Source organism: Centroberyx gerrardi, chromosome 19, assembly GCF_048128805.1.
Source record: "Centroberyx gerrardi isolate f3 chromosome 19, fCenGer3.hap1.cur.20231027, whole genome shotgun sequence".
Classification (NCBI taxonomy): Eukaryota; Metazoa; Chordata; class Actinopteri; order Beryciformes; family Berycidae; genus Centroberyx; species Centroberyx gerrardi.
Genome location: NC_136015.1, coordinates 25,679,822 through 25,697,222, shown reverse-complemented (window position 1 = coordinate 25,697,222; position 17,401 = coordinate 25,679,822). Strand labels below are relative to the sequence as shown.

Sequence of the window (17,401 nt, the reverse complement as noted above, 5' to 3'; positions counted from 1 at the left end):
AACAGGTTCCTCCTTCATTATATTTTCCATTTTAATATTGGTGTTTTGTAGTTTTTATTCTATTAAAACCATATTGCATTGAAAAGTCCTAGATATTTAGTTTTCTTTAAGATATTAAATTGATACTGGACTCTTGATTTGTTCTGACTTGACTTGCTGTTCTACAGTTAGACTTGAGACTTGACATTAATGACATGGACTTGACTTGACTTGGTAATCTACATTTAGACTTGGGACTTGACTTGAGACTTGTGCCTCAAGACTTGAGACTGACTTGGGACTTGAGCAAAGTTGACTTGGTCACACTTTAGGTAAACAAAACTTGTTAACTTAAAGGGGAAATCCCCCTCTGATAGTCTAACACTGTTATATATCGGCAATCTGTGATGTTCAGGTGCATTCAAGGATTTATTTTGTGATTGTAGCCTAATTAACTTTTTTTGATTTACCTTTTCTTCAGCCTGCCTCATCCAGGCTTTCTACTTTAGTTAGTGATTTCCTACATTTCCCAAAATGCCTTTCAACAACCCAAAGAGAAAAGATGTGAACCATGGAAGTGTGTGTGTATTTCATTCAGCTGTTGGTAAATCCGCGTTTAATATCCTATGGGAAAGTCACAATGAAATGAAAAATTACTTTTTCAACTTGTTGGCTAATTTTCCATCCCATAATATGCACACTAATGGGGACAACAATTTTTGAAATTGGTCCAGTATTGAGTGAGATCGCTTCAGCTGGCAGCCGTGAAACGAGCTGCAATGTAATCCGACGGGGCAAATCGCACCGTCAATGTACGTCCACTAAAAGTTCTTATTTTTGCCACTGACTCAGATTGTTATTATAAGTGTCTGACAACATTATGGAAAGGACCCTACAGAGAAATGAAACGTTTTTTTTTACCTTTCGCTTGATCCAGTCTGTTTGTTATTGTGTGTAACCAAGTCTTATAGGCTTATAGCCTATTTCACAATAAAGCCTACGCTTAAAAAACACAACACCAGCCTATAGAAAGAGTAAACTACAATGCATCATGTATTTACCAAGCTTTTGGCTCCGTTAATTTGGCTCCGTTAATTCACTGTTTTAACCAAGACCGGGGCCAACAAGTCGGTCCAACTCTCTAGACAAAACCACGATACAACTTTCAGGGACCATAACGGCCATCCAGCGGGGAGATTACCGGACTACCGAGGCTACTGTTACTTACCCTGAGCCCGGCAGCAGTGTCCTCCACCGGGGAAATGGTCCCTTTACCAGGCGAGCCGCCCCGTCGCCTCCCCGCCGTGGACGTACATTAACGGTTCACAATTGCCCCGTCGGATTACATTGCAGCCCATTTCGTGGCTGCCGGCTGACGCGATCTTGCTCAATACTGGACCAATTTCAAAAATTGTTGTCCCCATTAGTCACTTAGACACAAAAAGTTGGGAAAATAGGGTCCAGGTTGAAAAATACCGAAGTTACCCTTTAAGGCCCTGACACAACAAACCGGCATCAAAGAACTAGCGGCGAGGAAGGCCGACTGTTGCGTCGCCTCACCTCGCCTGTGTCTGGTCCAAAAAGTTGCACTTGAACACACCGCAAAGACTACAGCCAACGGCCAACTAGCACGTACGTACTGCACCTGCGTGAGGGGAAATAACTCTCCATACCAGCAGGTTGTTCTGTAATGTCGTACAGAGCTGGCCTCTCCTGAATCATGCTGATCAGTTGGTCTTCAGTTTCTTCATTCCAGACGGCCATGTCGTTGTGAAAATATTTGCGTATTGGAATAGAGATGGAGAATGGAGAAGAGCCTTCTGTGTGTGCCCTCTTGACTTTGTCGTTTGCTTGCTTTCATCACTTCCGTTTCTCTTCTCGTGCCAATCAGAGTGATCTCTCTCACCGACGGGCTCCGCCGCCGATTCAACACGCTCAATCGGCCGAAAAGCCGCCAACAGGGGTCCGACTAGTGCCAGCGGTGCGGGACACACCGCAAAAACTAGGGACACAGACGCTTACCGACGGCCTGACCCTGGTGTGTCAGGGGCCTTTAACGGGTGGAGAGCAGAGGCAGGACAGATATGCAAACACACACACACACACACACACACACACACAGAGTCAGTGAACTGTAGCTGTCCTGAGCATATCATGGTGTTTCCCCCTCAGTGCTGGGAGCATTGACTATTTAAATGATCCTCATGTTCATGAGATTAATAGAAGGTTTTAATAAAGTGTCAGAGCGTTGTCATCCTAGAAGAGACCACTCCCACACTCCCATCAGGATAGAAACACTATTTATTACACACAGGCTTTTAATGTCATTTGGTTTCACCTATTCCTCTTGTTTTTTCCTGTATGATTCTTCTATAATCCTATTTTTATTATATCCTGGAATCTTCATCATTCATCTTAATGGTTTTGGTTCATTGTTGTATCGCTGTATTTAAAAGTGGTTTTCATTAAATTTTAATTATTATTAAACCATATCAGTAAAATGCCCCAACCTGTTTTCAGTATATTTAGTTTCCCTCATTTCCTCAGGAGTTTCCTTGTTCTTGGTGCTTGTCTGTATTTCCAGTGGCTTGTCTTTATTTTCTGATGCCAAGGTTTCCTTCTACAGTCTGACACCACATTCCCCTCTTCTGGCCTGACTCAGTGTCTGTACAATAGATACATGTGTTCACCCAACTATTCCCTTCCTTCAAGAAAAAGACTCTCTTGACTTTCCTCTATCTAAATAAGGCTTCCTGATCCAGTTGACTGAATGATCCTCCTGATCTGTTTGGATCCTGACAGTCCAGATATTCCAGGACCAGCGTGGATAAGCTGTTTGGATCATTCAGCAGTGGTTTGGGGGTCGGCATCAGGACGGCTTACTTTGCTAGATGTTGTTGTGCTTTTAATGGGTCTGATTGGACTTCTTCACTGGAACTGTCCTCTTCATTTGGGGGAACTTTCAGGTTGTTGAGGTGGGAGGTGGGCTGTTTTAACTTCAGAAGGAAAACTGGTAGTGACAGTGTGTCTGTGTGTGTGTGTGTGTGTGTGTGTGTCCTCAGTGAACTGTATCAGTTCCTGCAGTAGCTTCCAGCTGCAGCAGTCAGTTCAGTCTGACTGAGGGAGGTTTTTGTACGACGCTTTATCACTGTGTGAACAGATGCTGACTGTTGATATAGTGGTAACTCTGACAGTAGTAAACTGCTGCATCTTCAGCCTGGACTCCACTGATGGTCAGAGTGAAGTCAGTCCCTGATCCACTGCCTGTAAAACGACCTGGAATCCCTGATGCTCGCTGATTAGCATAGTAAATGAGGAGTTTAGGATTTTGTCCATCTCTCTGTTGGTACCAGGCTAAATAGTGGTCACCATCATAGTATACAGCAGGATTGGTACGACAGCTGATGGTGATGGAGCCTCCCGGAGCAGACCTCACTGCTCCAGGCTGAGTCACTGTGACCTGGCCTCTGGACTCTGAGGATACAGAGACAAAAACATAAACCACCGTCATCGTTTTCTCCGCTTCATTTCAGAGGGACGGATGTTCATAGAGGAGAGGAGTTTGATTCTCTGGACTTTACCTGTGAAGCAGCAGCAGAGGAGAGTCCAGATGAGGATGGAGATCAAAGTCATGTTTTGATGAGGAGGATTTCTGTGGCTTCTGTTGTCATGAAGGACAGCTGTCAGTCATCCAGTGTTCAACTCTCAGGACTATAAACTCTCCCAGAGCACTGGAGCATGGTGCTGCTGATGCAAAGTGGCTCTCTATGGAAATGCTCTGACTGACTCCAACAGGGACTTGGATTACTCTGATGATGCTGTTTCTAAATGGATCAATCAATTTGACAAACTCTCATTAACAATTTATCTAATTAATGTGTATATTTGGCTTGATGTCTATAAACAAATTTTCTTAAACGATATCTCATGTCATTTTTTAGTTTACTGCTAGAGAAATCAGTATCACTAGAAGATAAAATAGACAATAAATGAAAAACTATTAATGTTGGAACTTTGTCGCATAATTTGATAGTTTATCTAGTTATTACATCAGTTAGCTAAAGCTTTACAAACTGAGAGTGATTTTGGTGAGTTTGTTGTTGTCAAAGTGAGAGAGCCGTGTCTCTCTAGAGTGAGAGGTTTCTGTACGGCGGCTCAATGAGTTTGTATCACTGTGGTTGACTTTTGGTGGAGGAACCAGACTGGATGTTGGAAGTAAGTTTCTGCACAAATTTTAAACATCATATAATTTATTAATACTTTAATTCCTGTGTCTGAATTTTAGAAGTCGATATAAATATCTTGTGACTTATAGTCTCCTTTTCTTTTCTCTGTTTCTCTACTTAACCTTGGAGTCTAACTTACAGCTGCTTTACTGCACTTGTCTTTACACATTGTTGGACTGTCAAAAGTCAACAGTTTGAGCTTTAGAAAAGGTTTTAGAAAAAAAATACTATTTTTGAAATGGGTTGGCAGATTCCTTTTTAATTTCCCAGTTTTACCATAAATGTAAATCAAATTAAAACTAAACTAACAAGCGTTTCGATATAGAAGAAAATTTGAAAATGTAGCCAAATCTCACGCTTTCAAATGTAGCCTACTTGAACATTATTTTGACAGTTTGCTAATTCTAATTGATGTTTTAAATCTGTTTTGATGAACACCATTGTATGGTAGTTATGTTATGGTAGCCATTTCATTTTGAATTTTTCTATACAAAACCATTAAATCTAACTCACTGTTGCTTTTTTACAGTTTTCTTCAACACAATCCATGTGTTAGTATACATTTCTATTTTGACCATGATGTAAACATTATTTCAACCGAATCATAGAAAATCTGAAAATGTATTGGTAATCTGATTCCTTTATATTTTTCCACCTCATTTTTTATATGAAGTACAGTTAAAGAAGATTTGAAAATTTAGAGGAAATTTTCAAAATGCAGACAAATTTATTTCCACTGTAGTTTGATATATTCGTGGTCATATGAGGACTCTTTCTGTGCTGATATGCATGAGAGGCTTCTTAAAGGGAAGTGAAACAATGTGTGAGTGAGTGACTGGTGGAGCATAAAAACCATCTGACAGAAAGTCCTTAAAGGGGAAAATCCACTCTCACACAGTAAAGGTGTCAAACCGCCCGGTGATTGATTGACAGCCGCAGCCTTCCTGTCCTCTAAGCTGATCGGTGTCTCCTAGGTGATGTCCGTCCCACCCTGACGGTGCTGCCCCCCTCCAGCGTGGAGCTGCAGCAGGGGAAGGCCACGCTCATGTGCCTGGCCAACAAGGGCTTCCCCTCAGACTGGAGGCTGGCCTGGAAGGTGGACGGCAGCAGCAGCAGCAGCAGCAGCTGGGAGGAGAGCAGGAGCCCCGGGGTGCTGGAGAAGGACGGCCGCTACAGCTGGAGCAGCACCCTGAGGCTCACTGCGGACCGGTGGAGGAAGGTGGGCTCTGTGACCTGTGAGGCCACCCAGGGCTCCCAGTCTCCGCTCTCGGAGACACTGAGGAGAGACCGGTGTTCCCAGTCCTGACCTGACTCACTGGGACTTCTGCTACTGGTTTTACTCTGCTACTGCTCTCAGTCTGCACTCAGCACTGTAGTCTCTCTCTCTCTCTCTCTCTCTCTCTCTCTCCCTCCCTCTCTCCCTCTCTCTCTCTCTGTCTGTCTCACCAGAATCGTTAAATCTTTAAAAAGTTTTCATGCTCACAGTAATGCTGATATTCTTGATATGTTAAGACAATAAAGATCTTTTCACCAAATCAGTTGTGTTTCCATGGATATTATCATAACAATAACAGATGTCTTATGATGCTGTCTTATTGGTAACAGTGGTTCAATTAAATTCACAGAGCCTTAGCTTGTCTCAGGGTAAAGTGACTAGGATTTTATAAATATTGGTGATGATTTAAGAAGAAATTATGGGATTATGTAATATATTGTCACACATTCATTAACTCTGTGAGTGCAACATGACAGTGATTGTGTTTACCAGTGGTTTCCTAAAGATAGGCAGGAGCTCGGTGTGGATGTAAGGATGAAAGGAGACCATTTTCATCATTACTCTCATTTATTGTTTGCAAATTTCTCTGTATGGTTACACCTACATCGCCTATGTTTTAAGTGTCCTATTGGTAAGGCTTCGGATGTTTTCACGTTTATACTGTATCCAGAAAATATGCTGAATCTTTGTAATAAATCTACAAACGTAGTATGAGAAATTTCAGGATTAGAAATAAAAAGCAGGATATCATCAGCATAAAGTGATATAACTTGAGTGTGGTCTCCAGTTTTGACCCCTGAAATATTTACATGTCAGTGTTCTGTCTCTGCAAAGGGTTCAAGCACTGAGGCAAAAACATGTGGTGACAAAGGAAACCCTTGATGTTTCCCCCTGTCCAAGTAAAAGCTAGAAGATTGTAACCCATTTGTAAATACTGAGGCCTGGGGGACATGATGTAGTAATTATATCCATTTCATGAAGTCTTCCCTAAAAATTCAAAGGAAACATCATCATTGACAGAATGTTGTTCACATTTCTGACTTGAGGCTGAATGGAGAACAACAAGTCTCGTGTGTGTTTGTGTTTGGACTGAACCAGTCTTCCCAGTCTTCCCAGTCTTGGTTTAAGAGGGTGAGGAAGGAACAGCTGAATGGTTGTAAAATTGACTTTCAACAGGTTGGAGGTCAGCATGGAGAGGTCAAAGACCAACAGAGATGGATGGATATGCTTAGAAACACAGCCAATAAAATACATATCTACTTCATAAATAATGTCAAATTAATTGCATTTTGGTTCACTGGAAATTACATCAACTGTCAGCTTGTGAGAATTGTTTTGCTAAAGGACTCTCAGTATGTTTGTATTAAAATATAATACATAGAAATAATATTGAATAACACAATGAATTAAATAGTCTTTTCTGTTGTTGGAGAATTGTAATGAGTTTGAGTTTGTGGAGTCTTTTGGAATAAAAGGTACTCAGTTCATTTGACTAAAAAACTCCTATATTGAAATCAGTATTAATCTGATTAAAACTATGCATTAAATGATCTTTTGTGATCTTTTGTTTTTGTAATTCTGCAGAGTTTGATATTGTTGAGTTTGTCTGAAAAATACTCAGTATGTTTGAAGTTGAACATAGTTAAAAAATGAAAATCCTCTAAAATTTCAAATAAAGTATCAATGTTTCATAATTTGTATTAAAATATCTTGTTTTATGACAGTTGAAATTCTATACTTAAAATGTGTTTAACTCTGACTTTGAATAAAGTTAGATTCGCTGTAACAGTGATCCTGTTTCAAACCCTGTTTCATCAACATAATCATTAAAACAACATTAAAAAGAATGTTTTCATGATGAAAACATGATTATTATATCCTATTATAAACTGTCTTTTTGGACAAACCATTGTTGTTTTAGTTTCTCTGCAGCTGTTGAGTCAGATCAGTTCCTCTCCAGCTGAGGGAGGTTTTTGTACGACGTTGTATCACTGTGTGAACGGCCAGCTGTTACACTGCTGACAGTAGTAAACTCCTGTATCTTCAGTCTGGACTCCACTGATGGTCAGAGTGAAGTCAGTCCCAGATCCACTCCCACTAAAACGATCTGAAACCCCAGACTGACGGGTTGTAGCATAATAAATCAGAAGTTTAGGAGTTTCTCCAGGTTTCTGAAGGTACCACTGGAGGTTGTTACTAATACTTGTACTGGCTTTACATCTGATAGAGACAGTCTGTCCTGGTTCAACAGACTGAGATTCAGGAGACTGAGTCACAATGATTTCTCCTGTTGAATCTGAAAAATATGAAAAAGAGGAGAAGGGTTATTGAGACAAATACAGCTTGGAGAAAGATGATCAATATCAAAACAGAAGAGTATAATTTCTTTAACATGGAGAATAGATGGAAGAAGGTAAATGCTGGTTGTTTCAGTGTTTCTCCATCATAGCAGAACATCATTCTGGTAAACCTGGTTGCATCCTGAAGCAAAGTTTTCAGAAGAGAGTCTCACCCTGAACAAGGAGCCCCAGGGTGCCCAGCAGTAGAATCTGTGACATCATCATTGTGCTGCCGGCGTGTCAGTGGCTCTGAAAGGCCTGGACAGCCACTGATCAACACTGGCCTCTTAACGGGTGGAGAGCAGAGAGGCAGGACTGATATGCAAACACACACACACACACACACACACACACACACAGAGTCAGTGAACTGTAGCTGTCCTGAGCATATCATGGTGTTTCCCCCTCAGTGCTGGGAGCATTGACTATTTAGAAAAAGATAGAAAAACTATTTATTACACACAGGCTTTTAATGTCATTTGTTTTCACCCATTCCTCTTGTTTTTGTATGTATGATTCCTGTATAATCCTGTTTTTAATTCAATCCTGGCATATTCTTCATCATCGTTCATCTTAATGTTTTTGGTTCTTTGTTATTTTGTCTATAACTCTGCTTATAAAAGTGCTGTCCTTTAAATTTTAATTATTACAAACCATGTCAGTGAAATGCCCCATCTTGTTTTCAATATATTTAGTTTCCCTCATTTCCTTGTTCTTGGTGCTTGTCTGTATTTCCAGTTGCTTGGCTTTATTTTCTGATGCCAAGGTTAATGTAAAGTGCAAATGTAAAGACCGTGGCATAACTTACATTCAAGTTTTTATATTTCTGTTTGATGTGTGCGGAGCATAATGTTGAAATTCGTTACACAGGGTGGCAGTGTTTTAAAAAAAATCATATCACACCAAAACAAAACATAGAAGAAGAGAAAAAAAGGAAGCAGACGTGATGACAATCACCGGCAAAAAGTATAAAATGCGCTTTACACCACATTCCCCTCTTCTGGCCTGACTCAGTGTCTGTACAACAGATACATGTGTTCACCCAACTATTCCCTTCCTTCAAGAAAAAGACTCTCTTGACTTTCCTCTATCTAAATAAGGCTTCCTGATCCAGTTGACTGAATGATCCTCCTGATGTGTTTGGATCCTGACAGTCCAGATATTCCAGGACCAGCGTGGATAAGCTGTTTGGATCATTCAGCAGTGGTTTGGGGGTCAGCATCAGGACAGCTTACTTTGCTAGATGTTGTTGTGCTTTTTTCTTTTTTTTTTATTTAGCCTTTATTTTACCAGGAAGTCCCATTGAGATTCAAAATGTATTTTCCAGGGAAACAAAAGAACATAGGTAGCTAACCTAACTCTCTAAACAAAACATGAGAAAACAGAGTACTTCAACAAAAAGGCTAGCCACCCCTACAGGCCTGGAGCTGCTACTGGAATAGGTATTTACAAATAACTCAAGGTCCTTAAATACTGCAACAAGTTACTGGAGCTTAGTTACAAACTCAGCAGCTGTATCACAACGTGGTCTGGCTGGTTGGGAGCAGGGAAGAAGAGAGAGCCCACAGTATCAGCTGTCCTCTGCCTTTATATCCCTGGAGCTGTCATCCGCAGGCCAATCAGTACACAGGACACACCCCTCCAATCACCCGGGTCATCCAATAGCAAAACCCCCACCTGCAAGCAATTACCCACACTCCAGAGAGGGCACAGAGAGGGAGAGAGAGAGAGAAAACAGAATATGCCGACATACATACATACATACATACTACAGAACATGCCAGCATACATGACCCCCACTGGGTCATAACAGTGGGGCATGCATATAAATAATATTACGGTAATCTAAAACTGGTATGAAGGTAGAGGAAACTAGTCTTTGCCTGGCGTTTTGAGAAAAGCAGGATTTGTTTTGAAAAAAGAAACCAAGCTTGACTTATGAGTTTTTTTTGTCAATTTGCTGATGTGCTCTTTGAAATTAAGATCCTTATCCAGACAGACTCCCAGGTACCTGTAGCTTGTAACATGTTCAATTTGCATGTTATTTGCAGCCATAATGGGGTGAGTTGTGGGAGTAAGAGATTTAGTGCGGGAAAAAGTCATAAGTTTGGTCTTGTCAGAATTCAGCATAAGTCGGATTTTCCTGCAGGGTGTTGAAAGCAGACTGGAGTTTAGATAGAGCACTGTCTAAAGAGGGGGCAATATAATAAAGAACAGCGTCATCTGCATAAAAGTTAGCTTTTGTGTCCGCAATGCCATCATCAAGTTTGTTTATATAAATACTGAAGAGGATGGGAGCCAGGATCGAGCCCTGGGGAACACCATTTTTAACATTTAAAAAAGTGGATTTCAGACCATCGACTGAGACACACTGCTTCCTGTTAGCCAACCACACTGGAACTCAGCCCAACATCGTACAGTCTATTGAGGAGAGTTTGATGGTCAACTGTGTCAAAAGCCAGGACAGGTCAACAAAGAGACAAGCATAGTGCTGTTTATTGTCACATCATTAACAACATTCATGATAGCTGACATGGGGCTGTGGCCCGCTCTAAAACCTAATTGGTGCTTATTGAGAATATTATTTCAACTGAGAGTTTATAAGGCTCTCAAGGGTTTTTGTCAGGGCAGGTAATTCAGAAATGGGTCTGTAGTTATTCAAATTTGAAGGATCACTACCTCTGTGCAGTGGTAGAACGTCAGCCATTTTCCAGATAGAAGGCATCGTGTTTGTTTGGATTGAAAAATTGAAAATGTGAGTTAGGGACATTGCAATTATATCAGCCACAGTTTTTAACAGACTAGGTTCAAGCATGTCAGCACCAGAGGATTTGCCACCATCAATTGCGCGGAGGGCCTTGAGCACCTCAGCACAGGTAAAAGGTTTAAAATTAAATGCACCATTGTTTTCTTTTGCCATAGGGCGAACAAAAGACTGGGAGAAAGCAGTTCACTCAAAAAGAGAACAGGATTCAACAAAGTGCTGATTAAAATGATTCACCATATAAGATTTATATGTGTCAGACTGTGATGATCCAAGTGAAATCTCAAATGGAAGATTATTATTACTAGACAGAGATAAAGATTTAACAATCTTCCAGAAGTTTTTGGGATCATTTAAGTGTTTGGTGGTGGTTAAAAGATCTGATTTGGATTTCTGATTTCTATCTGTGCGAAAGTTTAGCCAATCAGTACGGGAATTAGTTAGTTTTAATAGTGGGCTGTTTAAAGTTCAGAAGGCAAACTGGTAGAAACACTATGAACAACATTATGAATTCTCACCAACGATGCATGTGTGTGTGTGTGTGTGTGTGTGTGTGTCCTCAGTGAACTGTATCAGTTCCTGCAGTAGCTTCCAGCTGCAGCAGGCAGTTCAGTCTGACTGAGGGAGGTTTTTGTATGATGCTTTATCACTGTGTGAACAGAGCTTGACTGTTGATAATGTGACCACTCTGACAGTAGTAAACTGCTGCATCTTCAGCCTGGACTCCACTGATGGTCAGAGTGAAGTCAGTCCCTGATCCACTGCCTGTAAAACGATCTGGAACCCCTGATGCTCGACTTTTAGCATTGTAAATGAGAAGTTTAGGAGTTTCTCCATCTCTCTGTTGGTACCAGGCTAAACGGTGGTAGCTGCTATGAACATAAACCTCTGGACTGGTTCGACAGCTGATGGTGACGGAGCCTCCCGGAGCAGACCTCACTGCTCCAGGCTGAGTCACTGTGACCTGGCCTCTGGACTCTGAGGATACAGAGACAAAAACATAAACCACCGTCATGGTTTTCTCCGCTTCATTTCAGAGGGACGGATGTTCATAGAGGAGAGGAGTTTGATTCTCTGGACTTTACCTGTGAAGCAGCAGCAGAGGAGAGTCCAGATGAGGATGGAGATCAAAGTCATGTTTTGATGAGGAGGATTTCTGTGGCTTCTGTTGTCATGAAGGACAGCTGTCAGTCATCCAGTGTTCAACTCTCAGGACTATAAACTCTCCCAGAGCACTGGAGCATGGTGCTGCTGATGCAAAGTGGCTCTCTATGGAAATGCTCTGACTGACTCCAACAGGGACTTGGATTACTCTGATGATGCTGTTTCTAAATGGATCAATTAATTTAACAAACTCTTGATTAACAATGCATCCAATGACAATTATATTTTTATTAAATCCTGGGCTTTTTATTGTTCATCTAAATGGTTTTGAGTCGTTGTTTGTCTATATAATTGTCTTAAAAAGTGATATTCAATGAAGTTTAATATTATTTATTATCAGTCCATGTCAGTAAAATATCCCAACCTGCTTTCAGTATATTACGTTTCCCTCATTTCCTCAGGAGTTTCCTTGTTCTTGGTGCTTGTCTGTATTTCCAGTGGCTTGTCTTTATTTTCTGATGCCAAGGTTTCCTTCTACAGTCTGACACCACATTCCCCTCTTCTGGCCTGACTCAGTGTCTGTACAATAGATACATGTGTTCACCCAACTATTCCCTTCCTTCAAGAAAAAGACTTCACCTTTATTTAACCAGATAAGTCAGTTGAGAACCAATTCTCATTTACAATGACGACCTGGCCAAGAGGCAGAAACAGAAGGCAAGACGGTGCAAGACATTAACACATAAATACAGCAAGTACATAACAACATTAGACAAATTTAAGACATCACAATATATACAGTATATACAACAACAACAATCTATGTACTATGGACCAGAAGTCAAAAGCAGGTGCAGTGATCAGAAACTATCGCTTGTAATGAGTTATTAAAGGAGGGTAACGGAATGAAGGTGTGGAGTTTTAGCATCTTTTGCAACTCATTCCAGTCACTAGGAGCGGCAAACTGGAATGAGTGAAGACCAAAGGAGGTGCGGACTTTAGGAATGACCATAATAATGAATTTGCCAGAACGTAAATTGCAGTTACTGATGGAGATATTGAGTAGTGAGCGGAGGTATGGGGGGGTTTTGCCAGTGATAGTTTTATAAATGAACTGATACCAGTGGATTTGTCGCCTGGTATGGAGTGATGACCAGTTGACTAGAGAATACAGGTTACAGTGATGAATGTTGAAAGGGGCACCGGTGACAAAGCGGATGGCAGTGTGGTAGATGACGTCCAGTTTATTGAGAAGGTTTTTGGGGGCAATCCTGTAGATTAAGTCGCCATAATCCAGGATTGGGAGAATGGTCATCTTAACCAGGGTGTGCTTTGCAGAATGGGTGAAAGATGCTTTATTACGGTACAGGAAACCAATTCTTGCTCTGACTTTGGAGAGCAGCGTGTTGATGTGAGTTTGAAAGGAGAGTGAACTGTCGAGCCAGATACCCAGGTATTTATAGGAGTTGACGAATTCAAGTTCTGACCCATCCAGGGAGGAGATTTTGAGGGGGCAGGCGACTTGGGGTAGGTTCCGGTTGAAGACCATGCATTTTGTTTTTTTAGTATTTAGGAGAAGGTGAAGGTTGGAGAAGGCGTATTGGATACTGTTGAAGCTGTGCTGCAGGGAAGTCAGGGCAGTGTTCAGGGAGGGGCTGGATGTGTACAAAATGGTGTCGTCAGCATACAGGTGGATGTGAGAGCTGCCAGCAGCATGAGCAACATTATTTATGTAGATCTTGAATAGGGTTGGACCTAGAATGGACCCCTGAGGGACACCCATGGACAGGGACAGTGGGTCAGACAGGAAACCCTCAGCTCTCACAGACTGTACACGACCAGAGAAGTAGCTGTTGAACCATGCCAGACATTCCTCTGTGAATCCTATGTCCTTGAGCCTGTCAAGCAGGATACAGTGGTCCACAGAATCAAAAGCCTTTGCAAGTCAATAAATACAGCCACACAGTACTCTTTGTTGTCGATGGCACATATGATGTCGTTTAACACTTTAAGTGTTGCAGAGACACACCCATAGCCGGTTCTAAAGCCAGACTGCATGATGGTGAGAATACTGTGGGACTCCAGGTGGTGGGTGAGCTGTTTGTTCACCAATTTCTCAACAACTTTGGAGAGGCAAGGCAAGATGGATATGGGCCTGTAACTACTGAGGTCTAACTTGTCACTTCCCTTGAAGAGTGGGATGACAGCAGCAGATTTCCAGTCCTGGGGGAATTCATAGGTCTGCAGGGAGAGGTTGAACAGACAGGTGATGGGAGTTGAGATAATATGAGCCGCTAACTTCAAGAAGAAAGGGTCTAGAGCATCCAGCCCAGCTGATTTATAAGGATCCAGTTTGAGCAGCTCCCCAAGCACCTCATTCTCCTACACTGGCTGGAAGGAGAAGTGGAGGGTGTCTGGGGGGAGAGGACCAGTGCTCGAAACTGAGTCAGCAGGGCTGACAGTAGGAGTGAGCGTGGCAGCTACAAAGGCATGACCAACCCTAACAAAATGCTTATTGAAACAGTCTACCATTCTGCCTTTATCTGAGATGACAATGTAAAGACTCTCTTGACTTTCCTCTATCTAAATAAGGCTTCCTGATCCAGTTGACTGAATGATCCTCCTGATCTGTTTGGATCCTGACAGTCCAGATATTCCAGGACCAGCGTGGATAAGCTGTTTGGATCATTCAGCAGTGGTTTGGGGGTCGGCATCAGGACAGCTTACTTTGCTAGATGTTGTTGTGCTTTTAATGGGTCTGATTGGGCTTCTTCACTGGAACTGTCCTCTTCATTTGGGGGAACTTTCAGGTTGTTGAGGTGGGAGGTGGGCTGTTTTAACTTCAGAAGGAAAACTGGTAGAGACACTATGAACCACATCATCAATTCTCAATTGTGTGTGTGTGTGTGTGTGTGTGTGTGTGTGTGTGTGTGTGTCCTCAGTGAACTGTATCAGTTCCTGCAGTAGCTTCCAGCTGCAGCAGTCAGTTCAGTCTGACTGAGGGAGGTTTTTGTACGACGCTTTATCACTGTGTGAACAGATCCTGACTGTTGATATAGTGGAAACTCTGACAGTAGTAAACTGCTGCATCTTCAGCCTGGACTCCACTGATGGTCAGAGTGAAGTCAGTCCCTGATCCACTGCCTGTAAAACGACCTGGAATCCCTGATGCTCGAGTATTAGCCCAGTAAATGAGCAGTTTAGGAGTTTCTCCATCTCTCTGTTGGTACCAGGCTAAATAGTGGTTGCTGCTATGAACATAAACCTTGGGACTGGTTCGACAGCTGATGGTGACGGAGCCTCCCAGAGCAGACCTCACTGCTCCAGGCTGAGTCACTGTGACCTGGCCTCTGGACTCTGAGGATACAGAGACAAAAACATAAACCACCGTCATCGTTTTCTCCGCTTCATTTCAGAGGGACGGATGTTCATAGAGGAGAGGAGTTTGATTCTCTGGACTTTACCTGTGAAGCAGCAGCAGAGGAGAGTCCAGATGAGGATGGAGATCAAAGTCATGTTTTGATGAGGAGGATTTCTGTGGCTTCTGTTGTCATGAAGGACAGCTGTCAGTCATCCAGTGTTCAACTCTCAGGACTATAAACTCTCCCAGAGCACTGGAGCATGGTGCTGCTGATGCAAAGTGGCTCTCTATGGAAATGCTCTGACTGACTCCAACAGGGACTTGGATTACTCTGATGATGCTGTTTCTAAATGGATCAATCAATTTAACAAACTCTTGATTATAAATATATCCAATGTTATTAATATGTAGATTTGGCTTGATGTCTATAAACAAGTGTTTTTCAAGAATTTATTTTGTCTTGTTTAAGTTCACTGCTAGAGAAATAAATATCACTACAAGACAAATTTAACAGTATACAAACCAAAAATGATTAGTTTTGGAATGTTGTGCTATTTGTGATAATTTAGCTAGTTATTACATGAGCTAGCTAGGTTTTACAAATTCAGCCTGATTTCGGTGAGTTTGTTGTTGTCAAAGTGAGAGAGCCGTGTCTCTCTAGAGTGAGAGGTTTTTGTACGGCGGCTCAATGAGTTTGTATCACTGTGGTTGACTTTTGGTGGAGGAACCAGACTGGATGTTGGAAGTAAGTAACCCATCTCATGTTTTTCGGAATCCATGAGCTACATTTTAATTTGTTACATAATCAGTGTATTTTAGGAAACTATGTATTTAATTTTCTATGTTAATATGTATTTTGTAAATGAGAAATTCCTTTCACCAATGAACAGACAATTTAATTAAATGAATCCAAATGGCCAATTTAATAATTATGAGTCTTGGGCCAGAGGAGAAAGTATGTATTCCTAACAATTAATATAAAGTTGCTTCTTGAGGGCTTGTAGTTTTAGTTTTGTCTGACAAAGTGAGAGAGCCGTGTCTCTCTAGAGTGAGAGGTTTTTGTACGGCGGCTCAATGAGTTTGTATCACTGTGGTACACTTTTGGTGGAGGAACCAGACTGGATGTTGGAAGTAAGTTTCTGCACAAATTTTAAACATCATATTATTTATTAAGGCTTTTATTCCTGTGTCTGAATTTTAGAAGTAGATATAAATATCCAGTGTGTTGACTTACATCACTTACAGTTAGCTTTCTTTTCTCTGTTTCTCTCCTTAACCATGGAGTCTAACTTACAGCTGCTTGACTACACTTTTGTTTTTACACATTGTAGACATACTGTGAAAAGTCAACAACTTGACCTTTAGAAAAGATGAATGAAAAACATTACTACTTTCCAAAATTGCTTTTAAATCTTCAATTTTCACTTAAATGATTGTTGACAACTTGTGAATATTTGAAAATGTAGACAAATGTCTTATTTTGTCGCTTCAAGTAGGCGTACGGTTTCAAAAGCTATTTCGACATTTTCTAATTTTATGATCATGATTTGTTTTTAGCTTATACTTTACAGAAACACAGAGTTATGTTTCAACAAACCTCAAGAAAAAAATCCTATTTAAAAATGTATTTGTAATCCAATTTGTTTGCAATTTTTCCAGTTTCCAATTTAATTTAAAATACAGTTAGAAATGTTTGCTGATTTAAATGAGAAATTTTAAAATGTAGCCAAATCTGTTCTCCTTTTATTATGTAGTTTGATATATTCGTGGTCATATGAGGACTCTTTCTGTGCTGATATGCATGAGAGGCTTCTTAAAGGGAAGTGAAACAATGTGTGAGTGAGTGACTGGTGGAGCATAAAAACCATCTGACAGAAAGTCCTTAAAGGGGAAAATGGACTCTCACACTCATAAGCTGATCGGTGTCTCCTAGGTGATGTCCGTCCCACCCTGACGGTGCTGCCCCCCTCCAGCGTGGAGCTGCAGCAGGGGAAGGCCACGCTCATGTGCCTGGCCAACAAGGGCTTCCCCTCAGACTGGAGGCTGGCCTGGAAGGTGGACGGCAGCAGCAGCAGCAGCAGCAGCTGGGAGGAGAGCAGGAGCCCCGGGGTGCTGGAGAAGGACGGCCGCTACAGCTGGAGCAGCACCCTGAGGCTCCCTGCGGACCGGTGGAGGAAGGTGGGCTCTGTGACCTGTGAGGCCACCCAGGGCTCCCAGTCTCCGCTCTCGGAGACACTGAGGAGAGACCAGTGTTCCCAGTCCTGACCTGACTCAGTGGGACTTCTGCTACTGGTTTTACTCTGCTACTGCTCTCAGTCTGCACTCAGCACTGTAGTCTCTCTCTCTCTCTCT

At 41.7% G+C, this 17,401-nt stretch overlaps 3 pseudogenes; 2 read left to right on the top strand and 1 right to left on the bottom strand.

Annotated features, from left to right (window-relative positions):
* Positions 1 to 1,241: 1,241 nt before the first annotated feature.
* On the top strand, positions 1,242 to 5,618 carry LOC144542841 (Ig kappa-b4 chain C region pseudogene; annotated as a pseudogene).
* A 5,612-nt stretch (positions 5,619 to 11,230) lies between these two features.
* On the bottom strand, positions 11,231 to 11,727 carry LOC144542939 (immunoglobulin kappa variable 3-20 pseudogene; annotated as a pseudogene).
* Positions 11,728 to 16,130: 4,403 nt separating this feature from the next.
* Positions 16,131 to 17,314, top strand: LOC144542840 (Ig kappa-b4 chain C region pseudogene; annotated as a pseudogene).
* The last annotated feature ends 87 nt before the right edge of the window (positions 17,315 to 17,401 follow it).